The sequence below is a fragment of the Poromitra crassiceps genome (genome assembly GCF_964638095.1).
Source record: "Poromitra crassiceps genome assembly, chromosome: 11".
Lineage (NCBI taxonomy): Eukaryota > Metazoa > Chordata > Actinopteri > Beryciformes > Melamphaidae > Poromitra > Poromitra crassiceps.
In genome coordinates this window covers 9,058,393-9,076,149 of record NC_139643.1, presented here as the reverse complement: position 1 = coordinate 9,076,149, position 17,757 = coordinate 9,058,393, and the positions used below count along the sequence as shown (strand labels likewise).

The 17,757-nt window shown below is 43.4% G+C and overlaps 1 pseudogene across 1 annotated transcript in view; it reads right to left on the bottom strand.

Annotated features, from left to right (window-relative positions):
* Nucleotides 1-10,151: 10,151 nt before the first annotated feature.
* The window catches only part of LOC310784809 (NLR family CARD domain-containing protein 3-like), a 61,140-nt pseudogene continuing 53,534 nt past the window's right edge, over nucleotides 10,152-17,757 (bottom strand). Inside the window, exons 7-8 of the transcript in view lie at nucleotides 17,115-17,258; nucleotides 10,152-10,234 (exon numbers count right to left, since the gene is read on the bottom strand). The product of the transcript in view is annotated as an NLR family CARD domain-containing protein 3-like (transcript). The remainder of the gene's footprint in view (nucleotides 10,235-17,114; nucleotides 17,259-17,757) is intronic.

Here is a 17,757-nt window from a genome sequence, read left to right as displayed (position 1 = left end):
ATGGCAGAATAAAGAGGAGGTGTACTTTGGAGAAGAAGTGAATTAAACACTTTTATACATAGCTGGTTTAAACACAGGGCAAAATGAGGAAGTGTACTTTGAGAAGAAGTGAATTAAACACTTTTTACACATAGATGGTTTAAACTACAGCTGGTCTAGGTGATATGGCTGAAAAGAGGAAGTGTACTTTGAGAAGAAGTGAATTAAACACTTTTATACATAGCTGGTTTAAACACAGGGCAAAATGAGGAAGTGTACTTTGAGAAGAAGTGAATTAAAGCATTTTGTACATAGATGGTTTAAACACAGGGCAAAATGAGGAGGTGTACTTTAACACTTTCAGTGCCACGGCCCTTGGGCAAAAGGTTGCTTGCTGTGCCACATAGGCCGCAATGCATTTTAAAACAGTCATATAATTTCTTTAATAATTATAATGTAAACACTGAACACGCACAAATAACGATGAGACTCTCTTCTATCACCTGCAAAAAAAAGTTTATTGATCCCATTTTCCGTTCTTTAGTTATGAGCCGGAGAAGATAGCTTGATTGAACGAAAAAAAGAGCTTTTTTTCTACGAGCTGAGATAATGAGCCTTTTGTGAAATTAAACATTTCAAGCACATCACTGACTCTGAAGCTAATTTTCTGATGTAGTCACACCTCAAAAATAATTTCCTTCAATAAAACAGTGAAGGCAAGGGAATTTTGTTTGGAAGAATAATATTTTTAGCTGAAACCAGCAGCGCTGGCGCCTGCATGCGCTGCTGGTTGCAGCTTCTTGCTGATCTTTTGCTGCTGGTGGGCATCGGATATTCTGGCTTGCGTTTGCCAACCCTGTCCTGCTGTCTGGGTCTGTGTTGTGTACTTGGCTCTGCGTGCCCTCCTCCTCCCCCCCCCCCCCCCCCCCCCGTTGTGGGAGGAGTGTCTCTCTGCTCTGCTGTTTTCTCGTTTTCTCTGCCTGTGCTCAGCACTGAAAAAGTCCGCTAGATCCTGCTTTTTTACAGCCGCGTGTACCAGCTCCCATGCTTCGAGTTGAGAATAATAACAAATCCACGGCTGATCATGTGTTGCAGCGGACACGGAGGCTGTTGCAGCGGACATCGAGGTGCTCAATTGTGATAGCAGATTGGCTGCTGCAGGGGCACAGCTAAACGTTGCTTCAATGAAGCCGCTGCATACGGACGGATGCGATGCGATTTCCTTCCCCCCAATGACTTCTTCTGTGTGTTTCACTCCACGTTCTCTCATCTGGAGAGCGCTGTCGCCACCTAAGGGTTCTGTAAAATAGGTTAGACACATTCAATACCTCTGAATATTGTAAGAGGCGATGTAAGAGGCATAGATCGACACCCCCCCGTCAAAAAAAAAAATCGAGTTATGACGCCATTTGGCGTCGCTGGCACTGTACGGTAAATTTCTAATGACGCCATATGGCGTCGCTGGCACTGAATGTGTTAAGGAACAACTGAAAAATGGACTTTTGTACAAAAAGAAGCCACGCCCCTTTGATGACGTAGGTGTCCTAAACACGCCCCCTCGATTTTGGCGTTTCTGACAAGGGGTGGGTGGTGAAGGTATCCTAACTAACTACTCCTGCTGGTGTGAAACTATGCAACTACAGAGATGATGTTATCGTTTGCTAATTCAAATATATCTTTTATTATGTGTTAAATGTTCTGTTCCTGAAATCAGGGGTGGAAGGAACGAATTACAACTACTCACGTTACTGTAATTAAGTACTTTTTTTGGGTACTTGTACTTTTAAAAGTTATTTTTTCAAGTCTGTAATTTTACTCTTACTTAAGTATGGATTGCACCATGTAATCTACTTCGTTACTTTTTAAATCATACTGAGTACTGAGTACAATTTGAATTAATTAAATCCAAACATCCAAACCTTTGATCTGCATTTTACGCAGCCAATAAACTCTATCAGCTGATCGCAAACGGGGCAATGAAAACCATGAAATGGGGGGGCGGGGAGACGCCCACAGGTTAGATGTTGTTTTCCGGCATGACCGGCAGAGACGGGGATTTCAAGCCGCTCGTAGGTAGGGATGGGACTCGACTCGAAACCCGAAAATCAATAAGGTCCGACCTTATCGATACTGTTATCGAGTAGCGGCCGTTTGCATTAATTCCCCCCCGCCAGTCTTTCCCCTCTGATCTGTCCGCTGAATTCGCTGTCAAGCGCCCTGTCTCTGTCACTGACTCAAGCATGTGTGCTGCCGTGCCGTGCAGACAGTGACTGTCTAAATAACACTTTTAATTCAAATTCGATTAAGGATGGAATCACGTGCATCACGCGTGACGCGACATGCCCCCCTGTTCACTGCTAATTTGATCATTAATTTGGTTGCGAACTTGCGTGACAGACCAGTCGACACAGGACTCAGGAGGAAGCGACATGATGCTGAACCCTTCACCAAAGTGAAAGACAAACCTGAAGCCAAATGCCACCCAAGGTATGCATTGATTTGATTTGATTTGATTTGATTTCCTTTATTTACCCAGGGAAGCCTCTTGAGAGCAAGCCCTCATTTTCAAGAGTGCCCTGCTACAAAAGTACATATACAAAAAGTTTCAGACAAACAGGACAAGTGAAAAGAACAATCAAAACAACAAGGTCAATTTAAAGCAAGTAGAAATCAAAACAGAGCAAATTGCAACTAGAGTCCGTCGACAATAGAACAATTAGCTAAAAACATGTGCATCTCTCACATAAGGTGTCGCGAAGGAGTGCCTTGAACGAGACCAGAGGAAGTAATTGATCCAATTTTATAATGTCCTGCAGTGAATTCCATTTGACCGGTGCATAGTACGAGAAAGCAGTCTTTCCTTGCTCGGTCCTCACACGCGGGACACGCAGCCTGATGTAAGACTGTGAGCGTGTGCCGTTGCGATTGGTTGCATGAGTGAGAAGTGAACACAGATATGGAGGAAGCTGACCGATTAGGGCTTTATAAATAAACAAAAGACAGTGCTGTTCTCTTCTGACTGAAAGAGAGGGCCAACACACCTTTTCGTACAGAACACAGTGGTGAGTAAGAAATTTATCTCCAGTTATGAAGCGCAGCGCGCTGTGATACACGCCGTCAAGTGACTTCAAGGCAGAAGATGAGGCATGCATATACACAATATCACCATAGTCAAAAACAGACAGTATTAAAGATTGAACCAATTGTTTTCTAGAGGATGCAGAGAAACATGACTTATTTCTGTACAAGAATCCAACTTTCCTCCTAAGTTTTTTTACAAGGTGCTCAATATGCTCATTGAAGGATAGTTTGCTATCCACCCAGATACCAAGGTATTTATAGGATTCAACAATTTCAATAGCTTCGCCTTGTAGGGTTACTATGCTAAGGCTGTCCATGATGGAAGGGGACCTGGAAAAAAGCATCCATTTTGTCTTTTTGGAATTTAGAACCAATTTGAGGTTAAACAGGGAATTTTGAAAAGCATTGAAGGCAGATTGTAAGCTTGCGACGGCCTGGGCGGGGGTATCCCCGACACAATATAAGATCGTATCGTCTGCATAGTAATGGACATTACAGAGCTCACTAGGAAAGAGAATGTTATTTATATAGAGCGTGAACAGGGTTGGGCCTGAGATAGAACCTTGAGGGACCCCTTTATTAATAGGAAGAGTGTTAGACCGCGTACTGTCTGTAACTATGGACTGTTTTCTCCCCGTGAGGTAATTGGAGAACCATGTGACTGATTGTCTGTCTAAGCCAATGGAGGACAGTTTACTCAGAAGTATATTGTGGTCTACCGTGTCAAACGCCTTTGACAGATCAATAAAGATAGCCGCGCAGTGCTGGCGGGCATCAAGACAGTTTTGTATGTCGTTTATTACAAGAGAGGAAGCCGTTATTGTGCTATATTTTGGTCTAAAACCTGATTGCTGCGTTTGAAGAACACTGTAAGAGTCCATGAATATTCGAAGCTGCTCATTTACTAGAGCTTCCAGGACTTTAGCAAGACAACATAATTTGGAGATTGGACGGTAATTGTCAAGAATACTCGGGTCGCCACCTTTAAATAAAGGTATGATTTGAGCGAATTTCCAAATGGAAGGAATTTCGCCCGAAGTAAATGTTAAATTAAATAAATGCGCAATCGGGGAGGCGATCAGTTGTGCGCTAAGGCGAAGAAAGAAGGGGGCAATATCGTCCTCTCCTTTTGATTTCTTAACGTTTAATTTAGACAATGCCTGTTGAACTTCACTAATGCTAATCGGGCTGAGAGAGAATCGGTCGTGGAAGAGAGGGGGAATCAAAGGATCCAGGGAGGGTGGAACAGGGGGTAATGTTGTTGCGGAAGTCGAATTGGCCAATGACCTTTCAAATGCAAACCCGGCAGAGCTGAAATGACGATTGAAGGCGTCACACATTTGCTGTTTATCGGTGATAGAACCGTGCTCGCCGGTGATCTGAGGGGGAAGGGCGGAACTAGGTGCATGTTTTAAAGATTTCACTATTTTCCAAAATTTTGCTGAATTTTGCTGGGAATCATTGAGTGAGGCTAAGTAATAATCAGATTTGGCCTTTCTGATTACGGCAGTGCATTTATTTCTTCTCATCCTGAAGTGGCACCAATCTGCTGAATTACCAGAAGATCTGGCATTGGACCAGGCTGAGTCCCTGAGACGTAGGGCAGATTTCACAGACTGTGTGAACCAGGGACTGGAGCGATTTTTCACTCTTAGATTTTTATACGGTGCGTGCCTATCAGCTACTAAGTTGAAAACAAAAGAAAAATGAGCTGAGGCTAATTCAGCATCAGGAATTAGACACAGCCTCTCTAGATCCGCGTAATAAAGATCATGCAAAAAGCCCTGCTCTACAAAGTGCTTAAAGTAACGTTTTCTTATATAGTTACTTTTAGATTTACTAATTTTTATTTGTCTGATACATCCTATAGGGCAGTGATCACTGATGCCTTGAGCGAATACCCCACTTTGGGGATATTTGAGTGGTCTGTTGGTCAAAATTATGTCTATCAAAGTGGATCTGGAGGGGTGTTTTGTATTCGGCCTTGTTGTGTGTTGAATGAGCTGTGTTAAATCTAACTGAATACAGAGCTGTTTTAGACTGAAGGAGGACTCAGTCAGCCAGTCCTGGTTCAAGTCGCCAAGGAGAATGAATTCAGAGTTAATATGTTGTGAGAAGACCCTTCCAAGGTCATCAATGGCCGTGCTCGGGGCGGAGGGGGGGCGGTACACACCTGCGACCGTTATGTGTGAATCGCCTCCCGTGCAAACATCCAAAACAATGCACTCATAATACTTGGGAATGGAGGAGGATGCCAACACATGTGTCACTAAATGCTCTCTGACATAGACTATAACTCCTCCTCCCTTGGCTCTCCTATCCACACGAAACAAATTAAAATTAATAATAGCAACATCAGAATCCTCAGTTCTGCGGGACAGCCATGACTCTGAAATCACTAAAACGTCAGGAGAGGCATCATTGATTAAAATATTTACCAAGTCCAGTTTGGGGAGTAAACTCCTAACATTTAGGTGCATGAATTTCAGGCCATTAGCGACCTGAAACTCTTGTGTAGATGCCAGATCGTCCAGTTTTGTCCGTGTGCTGCTGGGGAAAATAGGGGGATTTCTGGTAGGAACCGTTATTAAGTTGTTGTGGTTAATGCCAGAGTGTGAAGTGCGGCGTCGGAGGCGCACCCGGGAGATGTGAATGAGGGGAATGTTTCTTACTGTTCGATGATCGGGTGTCTGACTGACTGACAAAGTTGTTGTCTGCAATGCAGTGGGGGAGGCGACTGGAGTTGACGATAGCGGGGGGGGGGAACTAACGTGATCCTTGGTGGAGAGGGAGTTTCTAAGGTGTGGGACAGGAGTGACCGGAAGTGGACGCATGGAGGTGGCTAGTCATGTTCGGCTAGTGTGGATCTTATAAAACAAATTATCAGTTAAAATGCGTGAGCCCAAGGCATTGGGGTGAATGCCATCAGGCCGGAAGAAAGCAGGGCGATTCCAAAAAAGGTTAAAATTATCGATAAAAACTATGTTGCGAGTTGCACAAGTTGATTCGAGCCAGGTGTGAAAACCCAATGTGCGGCTAAATCGTTCCACCCCGCGATTACGAGGGGGGAGCGGGCCAGAAACAAACACACGTTTGTTGTGGACCGAGAGAAAGTCCAGGAGAGCTGTGTAATCCCTTCTAAGCTTTTCGGATGCCCTTTTTGACGTGATATCTGTTACCTTGGCCCCTGGAAAACAGAACGTGGCCACAGACTTCTTTTTAAAACCCCTTACAATTGAATCGCCAATAATAAGAGTGGATGGAGGGGGTGCGGACATTGAAGGAGATATTACTTGTAATAGCGGAGGAAGTGGCTGTGAGAGGGGGGGGACACGAGCTCCCCCCAGGGCCGGTGTAAAATGCACGACATTAGTGATCAAACCAAAGATAGCGGCCACTTCACTCGAGCAAGGCGGGTTCGGTGACATCCCCGTAAGACCAGGGGGACCAGGGCCGGGCGGAGGGAGAGGACCAGCACCAGAACCCACAGCGGGAGAAGAGAGGGGGCGAGCTGGGATACTCCTGTTGGTCTGCTCAGGGCGATTGGAGGCGGCCTCCTTCAACAGCCGGAGTCGGGTGCCGCATCGGGACCGAGCAGGACGAGCAGGTACTGCAGACGAACCAGCGTACGTCGGAGGAGACGAAGGAGGCGAAGACCCGGACAGCGGTGGAAGCTGGGCGCTGCCGGACAGGGACCAAGCAGGACGGGCAGGTACTGCAGGCGAGTCGGCGTACATCGGAGGAGACGAGGGAGGCGAAGACCCGGACAGCGGTGGAAGCTGGGCGCTGCCAGACAGGGACCAAGCAGGGCGAGCAGGCACTGCAGACGACATCGGAGGAGACGACGGAGACGAAAGCCCGGACAGCGGTGGAAACTGGGCGCTGCTCCGTATGTTGAATGGCGCCCCCGGGCTGGGAGGCACGTTCAGCGGAGGAAGTACTGAGGAGTACAGGGGATCAGGCGGGTTTTCGATCTCATCCTCCAGGAGCTTGAATCTATTATCAAGCTCAAGAGACCATGAGGGGGGCTGGAGGCTAGGAAATCCTCGGGGTCGATCACGGACGCCACGCAAGTCCCGTTCGTTGACATAATCCACTTGATAAAATAATCCCAAAATATGCGGTCTGTGACACGTCATGAGGGCAGGCGGCAATGTAGCCTAATAGGTGACCATGGGTATAGACAGCATTGATTGTATATATTAGGTATAGAGGCTAGTCTACCCAGTGTGGATATTCAATGTGTATTCCGTAAAAAAAAACAATAAAAATAAGCCCAAATAGTTTGCAGTGCACAATACATGTGTTTTCACAGCAATATAAAATTGAGAGAGGGAATTATGACCTGTTTAACGCCTAACAGCTTGCTATAGGCTATAAAAAAAATACTAATGACAAGATTTTTGTTTCAATCAAAGCAAATATTTAAATTAAAATACAACCATTAATTTCATAATAGTTGTTTCCACTGGTTCAGTATCAGTACAGAGCACATCTTGAAAAGTCGGGAAACTAATCATAAGGATAACAGTTACTCGGTATGTGAATAACATTTATTTTCTTTATTGTTGGAAAAAGTGTTGCTGAGTGCTGATGTCTGTGCTGCTATTATTATTTTACTTGCATATCATGTGGGCCCTATTCCTTTTCAAATAAATGCACAGCAACAGCATCAGGGGTTTTTGTTTATTGGAGGCGAGGCTAATCCTTCTGTTCAGAAATAAAACAGTCACAGACTCACAGTTAAGCAATACAAAAACAGTTCTGTAAAAAAAAGGTGAAATGTTCATCCTTCTAGCAAATCTAGGTACATTTCAGACTTGAAAGCAGTGTCCTGTCTTCTCTGAGGTGACATGCAAATTAACTAGATTCATATGATCAAATGTTTCCTGTCCTCTTTAAGAGTCAAATGCTTACCAGTATTATTACAAATGAATAACATCTGGGGGAAGAGCAAAGCAGGTGTGACTGACAGACCCCTCCCACCCACCAGTTTTCAGTTATTTAGGGTTTTGCTCCCTGTTGATACTAAGAAGGGATTGATCTTTCATTCATATCATTTATTAGAGAAATATGCTTAAAAAAAATCGATGGTTAAAAAAGTAACTAATACTCTGAGTAGTTTTTTAGAAGAGTACTTTTTACTTTTACTTAAGTATATTTTTAACACCAGTACTTTTACTTGTAATTGAGTAATATTTCAGTAAGGTAACATTACTTCTACTTGAGTACAAACTTTCAGTACTTCTTCCACCACTGCCTGAAATACACATCTAGGTCCTTGGGTGAGCTGCAAGTGATAGGAACCTTCACTTCAAATTGGAAAATAAACATTTCTTCATGTAAGCATATGAGAGGGGGGAATGGAAAGTTCTCTCTCTCTAAAGGGGACAAAAGGCAGGCCCTGGAGAGGTTAAGGTTCAAATGGTCCAGCTGATAAGGTGCACAATGCTTTATTTACGACAAGCTTTCATGTTGAGCCCTGTTTAGTACAGGTCTGGAAAACATTACAAGTTTATAGGGTTATCTTTGGGACAAATGGATACGATAGGATCAGCAGAGGTGGGGGGACATTCCACGGGGGGCCCGCAGGATGCAGAATCTCTATGAGGAGGAAAACACCACTATATATTTTAAAAACCTAATGAGTGATGTTTTTCTCTCATGCTTGATTGTTATTGCTCATTATTCAATCTCCTTGTTGCTTTTTGATATTACGTTTATAGTATTCACTTAATTGCAAGTATTTATCATTTAACTTGTATTAAAATACTATTCAGTTTACTTGTAGGATATTACTAATTTTTACTAATTACTTTTTATATTGTATGTGCATTGATGCATATTGTGCTTATATATCCTACTGATTGACTGAGTGGTTTAGATATCTTATGAAATAAAGTTTAGAGCATACACTCTATGCGCTGACCTTTCCCCCAGAGAAGATAGGACCTGCTCTGAGACACAGCACATTGTGAGAAGAGAGGTCCCGGGTTCGAATCTCAGATGGCCAGGCTTTGGTCTCTGGGAATGTACACATTAAAATTTTGATTAATGAACTAACCAAATACATGTATAATTAAAAACTTCTTTTTCAGGTCAGTTGAAAGGATTTCTTAGCTATTTTTATTTTCATTTTTATTTTAAATCCAGCTACTTATTGATGTTAAGAATAAAACTGCTTATGCTTCTTGACTGCTTGCTTGTAAAAATTAAGGAACCATTTGGATTGTAATCCGTGGAATTCCTGATCCAACTTGGGTTTTACCTAGGCGGGCCCAAATGGGGTAGGATTAACCTATGACAGCGTTTTTACTTGACCCCTATGGCCAAGAAATTTCCGTCTGCTCTCCGTCCTGTGACAATTGGATCATTATTGCTATGTTGTATGCTTTGGCTGCAGGCCAGGCCGATATGGGCCGACGCGCGTGGAATTTGGGCCGTTTGAAGCCCAATTTGGGCCGTTTGAAGCCAGATTTGGGCCGTTTGAAGTCCAATTTTACAATGAGATGCACCCACTTTAACCCTGAAGTGTAATTATTACTTCAGACTAACTAATAAAGTAATAAAACCACTAGTAAACCAGTAGGCGGCGCCTGGCCTGCTGTTCAGTGAGTGGCCTGACTGCGGGCAAAAAAAAAAAAAAAAAAAAAAAAAAAAAAATTTGATTATCGATTCTGGAATAAAAGATCGATCCAAAAAATCGTGACATTAAAAATCGCGATACTTAGGTGAATCGATTTTTTCCCCCACCCCTACTTTCTTTACCCTGGTCCTGTGACCATGTGGCCAATGTTGCTCTCTGTGGTAAGAATACCATCGTGGGCAGCAGCTCCTCTGCCACAAATCTCAGCCCCAGTGAAGTTTTCAGGAAGTAAGTGAGCTTTTGTACAGTCACCACAAAGAAGTCCTATGACCTGTGTAATTGTGCAGAAATGAAATCTGCCTTCTAGTGTATACTGTGGTAACTCTGATTCAAACCAAGACACAAAAAGCAGTTTTAAACGCAGGAAGCGTTGTTTTATTCACCAAAATTAAATTCTTCCCTTATCGGTGTATGTCCATGAAATATATAACTTAGGCAGGAGGGGTTAGCCTCTGGGCCAACGCAGGGGTTTTCTCCCCACCACGTAGCCAGGGCTCAGTTCCTCTTTTAATTGCTCCAGTAACGTGCCTGTGGACGAGAAAAGAGAGGGTCGGTCAGGCAACATATCACGACATGAGTATGTTTAAGGAGAGGAGTGGGAATATGACTTACCGCCCGACAGCAAGGAGCGCTTCCTTCTGGAGGAAAACCGGCCACACAGTGAGATTCAGAGCGGAGTCTGCTTTCTAGGGCCACTAATTGGGGGATCTGTTCCAGCCGGGTGCTCTGTTCCTAACAGCGCCCGGCTGCTATCGGTCCCACTGATTCAGTACATAATTGGGGAAATATATCACTGATGACGTGGCCTAGACAGCGTTTCTGTCGGGATCCCCCGGCTCTGACGTCACTGTGGTGGCTGGCTGTCTTCACGCTCTCACCTGTCAGGGGGTAGGCTGACGAGACTCCACAATACAGGCTGCCATAAAATAACTTTAATTCCTATAGCACTTGGATATATATATATATATATATAGGATATATATATATATATATATATATATATATTTATATTACCTGCGGGTTTGTTCTAAGTCTCCCTCTACTCGACTCATCAGATGATTTTAATGACAACATGATTGCTGGCATTGTCCAGCTGTATAACTTTGGAAGCGCATGATGGGTAAGGCTGAGGTTACAGCATGAAAAATGTCTTGATTGATCTCTATCATCGATATTATTTTTTAGATTACTGTGAAGATTACTGTTGATGTCTTCTTCTTTTATGTCCCACTGCTTTAATTGGAGAGCGGTTCGTGTGTCCCTCTATTCCAGGAGAGACAACGAGAGGAGAGGAGAGGAGAGGAGAGGAGAGGAGAGGAGAGGAGAGGAGAGGAGCAGCAGGGGCGCCGCCAGGGATTTGGGGCCCCATGACAGGACATAGCATGGGCCCCACTGATGCCGGCGTCCGAAGGGCGGCGGCGAAAAATTTGGGCTGTTTGAAGCTGATTTAGAGGATAATATCGCATTTTAAATTATATTAGGATAACACTGTAGTGTTGTCATTATTCAGTCTTAACCATCAATATTTGCTCCTTTTCTCACCCACCTTCATCTCACCACCATCCCTGTTGAATCATCATACTCTCTCTCTGCCCTGAATACACCAGGTCCAGAGGGAACAAAGAAATACTATCAACTAATGACTAGAAATAATATTGATACACATGTGGAGTCCAACAGGAGTGTTTAGCATGAGACTGTTGTGATATCATTATTCAGTCTTAATATCATTATGTTCTCCTTTTCTCACTCACCATGTCACCTCTCCCTGCCGGCATCATCATGCTATAAGAAATGTGCTAAAGGCCATCTTTTACAGTCTAAATGTAATTTTAATGGTAAAGTGCATAGAAACTTGTGCAATTGCTTTTGTACATAATTGTACATATAAAATTAAATAAAACACACTGTAAAATGCTCACATGTAAAAATATTGCACACTGAATAAAAATAAAATAAACAATAACAGGACTGATACAGTGGGGATGGGATGTTCTTCTCTGTTGCCCATTTACTATCACTGACCAAGAGCGGCTTGCAAACAATTGTTTGCATTGATTAAATGTTCGCTAGACAGGACAGGAGGGAAATGTAAACACTCTGTGAAGTAAGCATATTTCACTAAGGTCTAACAGGGTAATTTCCAGTAGTTAAGAAAAGTTGAATAAAATGTTCAGATGGCGCCAGACAGACTAGACAGTTCTCTAGGTTAACAGAGTGATTCACGTAGCGTAGGCTATCTGCCCCGCCTCACACAGAGACAGGCAGACAGCTGCACCAGTCCAGCTCACTCGCCTGCCTTCCTATAAAACTGCGTGAGGCACTGCTGTCCTCTTTTTTCTCTCTGCTCTCTTTCTTGCCTATCCTTTCTCTTTTTGAAACCTGACTTTGCTTTTGGCATGTTGCTGGTTGCGTCTCCTCTCTGCTCTCTCCTCTCATCTGATCTCAGCGCGCACTGCGTAGTGTTGCTGCTGCGTGCTGCCCCACGCTGCCTGGATGGGAGGCGTGCCTATTTTTCCTGTCAGACTCAGCCAGGCAGGGAGAAACCATTTCTTGAAAATCGAAGGGGGGTGTGTGTGCAAGAGGATTTTTTCTTTTTTGCCAAAAAGAAGAAATTCGTTTTACTAGTACATTGAATAAAATAGTATAGTCATTACAATAGGTTAATAATTTAATACTGCAAAAAATTGCCTAGTGTCCAAGCTTTTAGGGCCCTTGAAGCTGACAGGGCCCCTGTCAGCTTCAAGGGCCCTTAGAATCGTCCTACCTTTCCCCCCCTATACGGCGCCCCTGGAGAGGAGAGGAGAGGAGAGGAGGGCAGGGCAGGAGAGGAGGAGAGGAGAGGAGCAGATGGGAGACACGGGTGGGAGAGGAGGAGACGAGATGTACAGGGAGCAGTGTATCACCCTGGACACTGAGCTGTCCCAAATCAGAGAGAAAAGGGACATGGGCAGGGAGATATTCAAGGTACACCAGTAGGATTGATGCTTATTCAAATCTGAGTGGTAAACAACAGACATGATTTAAGTTCATATTTTGTGTACTTGGAAGGTAGCAACACTTTTCTTCCAATTACAAATACCAACTAATTATTTGTGTGCAGGAGCGTTCACACAAGAGGGCCAAGCGTCTTCAGCTGATGACTCGGCATTCCAAGGCGCAGTAGAAGAGGAGGGCCATGGAGGTGGAGGGCTTCAAGACGGACCTGAAGCTGCTTTGACAGAAACTCGAAGATGTGGAGAAACAGCTACTTCAGGTAACAAGGGATGAGACTTTCCCAATCTAGACTACAATGTGCTTTGCCGTTGCCAAGTGATCCTTAATTAGAAAAAAAAAGATGAAACTCTGATTTAGTCTGTTGACTTTAGACAGTCATGCAAATAGTCACCTTTAGGCAGTGTTGGGATAGTTACTTTTAAAATGTATTCCACTACAGAATACTGAATCAATGTTTTAAGATGTAATTTGGAACGTAAAGGAAGTGACGTTCACTTTGGCAGTGAAGTAGAGGAGGGCTGTCCTGTTCAGATGGAGCTTCTTAAGCAGACTTTAATTTCCCTCTGCAGCAGCCCATCCAGGATAACATGGGCTGTTTAAACAAGGATGGAGATGTCAGCCGACATAAGCATCCACACAGCCTCTGCACCCACAGGATTTAGCAGTGCAATTTAGTTTTTTATATATACTACTGCGTCACTTCTTCACTATTACTACATACTAATATACTTTTATATATACTGCGTCTACTCAATAAAACCCTTTTGTCATTGTGTTTTATCTGCAGACTAAACAGTCATTGGCCGGAAAACTCATATTTCCTACTGATGGGACAGCGACAGAGGTGAAGGCCAAGCTCGAGGAAGCCTTTCCGGCAATGCATGGTGTGTGTGTGGGGGGGGGGGGGGGGCAGTCAAACCAGAGCCATCTATATAGAAGAGTCGCAACATCTCCATTCACTCCAATGGACCAGTTTTTTTACTCTCAAGAGTTCCCGCCCGGAAGTAAGGTTCTGGATTAAGCAGCGCTGTCGAGTTGAAGTCGGCTACTTGTGGACCTTCCAGTCTTTGTCAATGTACACTCCCAGGTCTTTACAATCCTCAACAATGTCCACTCTGACTATATGGATGGATTCACACAGCGCACAGATTTCAAGGCCAATGCCATGTGGCTCCATTTTTTCCCTTGGTTTAAACTGTCCACCAGTAGACAGACAAATAAAAAAAGAGCCTCATTGGTGTAGCAGTTAGGCCTAAATAAAAAAGGTGCTAGTCTTACTGTGTGTGAAATTTATTAAATACTATTCCTTGTATATTATTTTTGTCTCGCTATTTGAAGTGAGAGCAAGACAAATATTTTTGCTGTTACCTGTTGCAGTTGGTGGAGGGAAAATGTGATGATTGGGGGCTGTGATTCAGTTCTGTTGAACAGCGGTCTCAAACTCATCAGCCACATGCCCCAGACAAAAAGATAAATGCATAATAGATAACAAAACCTCAAAATGTTCCTGTCTATTTTAGTGTAAGGTATTACAGGTAGCCTACATTTTAAGAAAAAGTTTTCACATAGGGTTAACTCTGATATCAGGTCTATCTGTAACTGCATTACAATTGATGACACCGGCTGTGCAGTTCTCTATCAAGGGCACTGAAAAAGGTTTACCACTTACTGATGAATACAGAAAACATCAATCATATTGAAATTGCTCCTGAAACCTCTTAGCCTTTCCTAACTGACTTCCAACTACCACTGCATATTAATGTAGGAACCTAAACAACCATAAAACAGCATGAAATGTATTGTCTTGTGGTATGTCTGTGCAGCAATGTGTGTTTTTTTATTCATGTTTTTTGATATTGGGTGGGGGGGCGGTTGGTAGATCATGTTGAGCAAAAAGGGCAGTGCACCCTTGCTGTAATGTTTCAACAACCAATGTGCTCACCCCCCCAAAAAAAACGTTACAAAATGCAGCTACTGAAGAAGGCAGTGGTCGAAACGTCTGGCTGCACCATGGACATCATGTAAGAAAAGAAAACTGTTTTCCTGAGTGCGGGTCAGTTTATATTCTATTGAAACTTCAACCCTGCTGTAAGGCATGACAAGGTTGACAAACTTTCCATAGAAGTTTCAAGCAGTCACAACATGAACACACATGATGCTAGCTCATTCAGTTTAAATGTTTCTTCTAGAACACTGATTTTTGCATTTCAGACATAGGCTACAAGATCCCTGTGTTATGGATGTGAAAATTAAATAAGACAAGTTGTAAATGCTGACCCCCTGTTCCATTAGTTTGGCTACATTTACATTCAGTCTGCCTGGCTGGCAATGTTCCCAAAATATTTGTATTGTAGCCTACATTTTGAACAACAACAACAATACTATGATAATAGTAAAAATTAAGGAGGTTGTTAATGTTATTGTTATTGTTAATGTTAAACTCCACAATTAGGCCTACTTAATGTAGGCCTACAGGAACCTAAAATAAATTACAGAATGTAGCCTACAAGAATGATCATGGAATTCTGCACAAAATCATCTAAATTAACATATATAGCTTATCTATGATTTGGGTACGATGAGACAAAACCTGATCTTAATGTGGATTAGGGTCCTTGATATGGAAACGGTTGGGAATCACGGGACTATTGTTTATTGTCACACAATCACAATCACACAGACACTACAGGCAGGATGAGAGCCAAAGTCACGCCAAATTCCGGATTAGGCATAATGCACCAGAGCCATTCACCCACCAGTTTTGGCGGGTGAAATGGTCTTTCATGATTCTAAATATACCCGAATCATTGTTGTACGATTGTTGTAAACATTTTACAAAATGTTGATGGAAAAAAGAATGGCGGACGAATGCTCTGATGCGTTTGCTTAAACAGGAAGTGGGCGTAACTTTGGCTCTAATGCAGACGCACGTCACGTAACGTAGCTGAGTAGGCGACGATGGACACGTACGGCACACGTCACGTAGCTTCTCACGCGTGGGGGTAGGCGACGTTCGACATGAGTGGCTGCTCTGTGAGTACATCAATGGCACAATCCACCCCTCATACACACACACACACACACACTTCCATAGAGTCGCGCGCTGCAGTTTAAACTGCCGAGTGTGGGAAAAAATGGATGGACCAAACCACTTTGGCGCACATTGCGGGGGTGGGGGGGGGGGGGGGTCAACAGCCTATCAGAATGCGGTTTGTGTGGTGGCCACGTGGGTCACTTGTAAATCTGACCAATCAACAACCACACACGTGAACATCAAGCGCTAGACAGAAGAATGGACGCATTGCAAAACCTTGTAAATGTGTCTCTAATCTTGATATGAAACCGTTTGAGATGAGGTGTAGAGGCTCTGCTGTGCTGTGGCAACATGTTGGAAGTCAACTGAAATCATTTGACTCCTCAAATCATCAAACTAACAGTTTTTACCACAACAATCAGCAAATGAATCAGGATGATTTCAGCCACAGCTACACACACACACACACACACACACACACACACACACACACACACACACACGTTTTGTATTAAATAATAGTGAACTAAGGAGAATGGGTCAGATTTGTTTAATGGCAGATGTTGATGATACTTATATGCACACTACACACTCATCTCTTCATGACCTCATATCAACAAGATATGATTTGATTTGAGGAACATTGTAATCACATGTTTAGTCAAAGTTATTAAAAAGTATAGAATCAAATGTTTGAAACCAACACGATCAAACAATGTGAATTTAATCTTAAATTGTTGGAAACATGAGAGATGTTTAGTTTGGTGACATGAATAAAATACAAACATAACAAAGATCCAAAAGAAAGAGATTTTAACCTGTCAATCATCAACAACAGACTGTGTGTGTGTGTGTGTGTGTGTGTGTGTGTGTGTGTGTGTGTGTGTGTGTGTGTGTGTGTGTGTGTGTGTGTGTGTGTGATCCTGTACAGAGTGAAGCATCATGTCAGCAGCTGTGTTTGGTCAGTGTGTTTCTCTCACTCCTCTATCTGACACAGAGACACTGAGGAACCACCAGTCCAGTCTAACAGAAACCCAGGGTACATAGGTTCAGTGAAGGTGAAGTTGAACGTGTGGAGATGAATCAGAGGTTTGTCAGAGGAAACTGTGTAGAAGGACAGAGAGCCAGCAGGACAGTCAAGATACACTGCGACTCTGTTAGTGACAGAGGAGCGGCGAGGTATGTTTGTGTCTCTGTTATTGTGCTGGGCAGAGTAACCAGCATCAGAGCACCTCAGCCTCCAGGACTTTTCATTCCCTCCAAGCCTGCTGTCATCACCCGCTCCTCTCCTGCTGATTCCTCTGTAAGTCACTCCTATATCAACCCTTCCTTTCCTCTCCACCTCCCAGTAACAGTGACCAGTCAGACCATCTCTACACAGCAGCTGAGGCCAGGAGTCAAATCTCTCTGTGTGATCAGGATATGGATGCTTCTCTCTCACCCACGTCACCTTTCTGTTGTCTTCAGACAGGAGGAGGCGTCTGTTTGCTGTGTTTGGGTCCAGTGTGAGTTCACAGGCATCTGATGAGACAACAAGACTCAATACAGAAACTCTTTTGATTCTAATAGAGCTGTTTATTATCTGTTGATTTATGAACACTTTGACCTTTAATTCATCACAGTTTCATGGTGACACATTCTATCAGCCATCATCTTCATTCACAGCAGGACTGAATGAAGAGATGTCACAAGCTGCTGTGAGGGACTTTCCATGTCAGCAGTTGACTGTTTAATACTTTATTTAGCTGAAACAAAGGAGGCTATTCTCATGTCTCTGTCAAAGCATAACACTGCTTTTAACTCATTGAGTGCCAGCCACTTTTGGAGAACGGACGCTCCCAGTGCCAGAGTTTCAGAGCGTTTTCAGTGATTTCTCGAGGCCCACAGAATATTGTGTGATATTACTGTAATGTAAACACCGAACACGCAAAATGAACAAGGAGACTCTATTGTATCATCAGCAAAAAAAAGTTTATTGATACCATTTTTCGTTCTTTAGTTATCAGCCGGAGAAGATAGG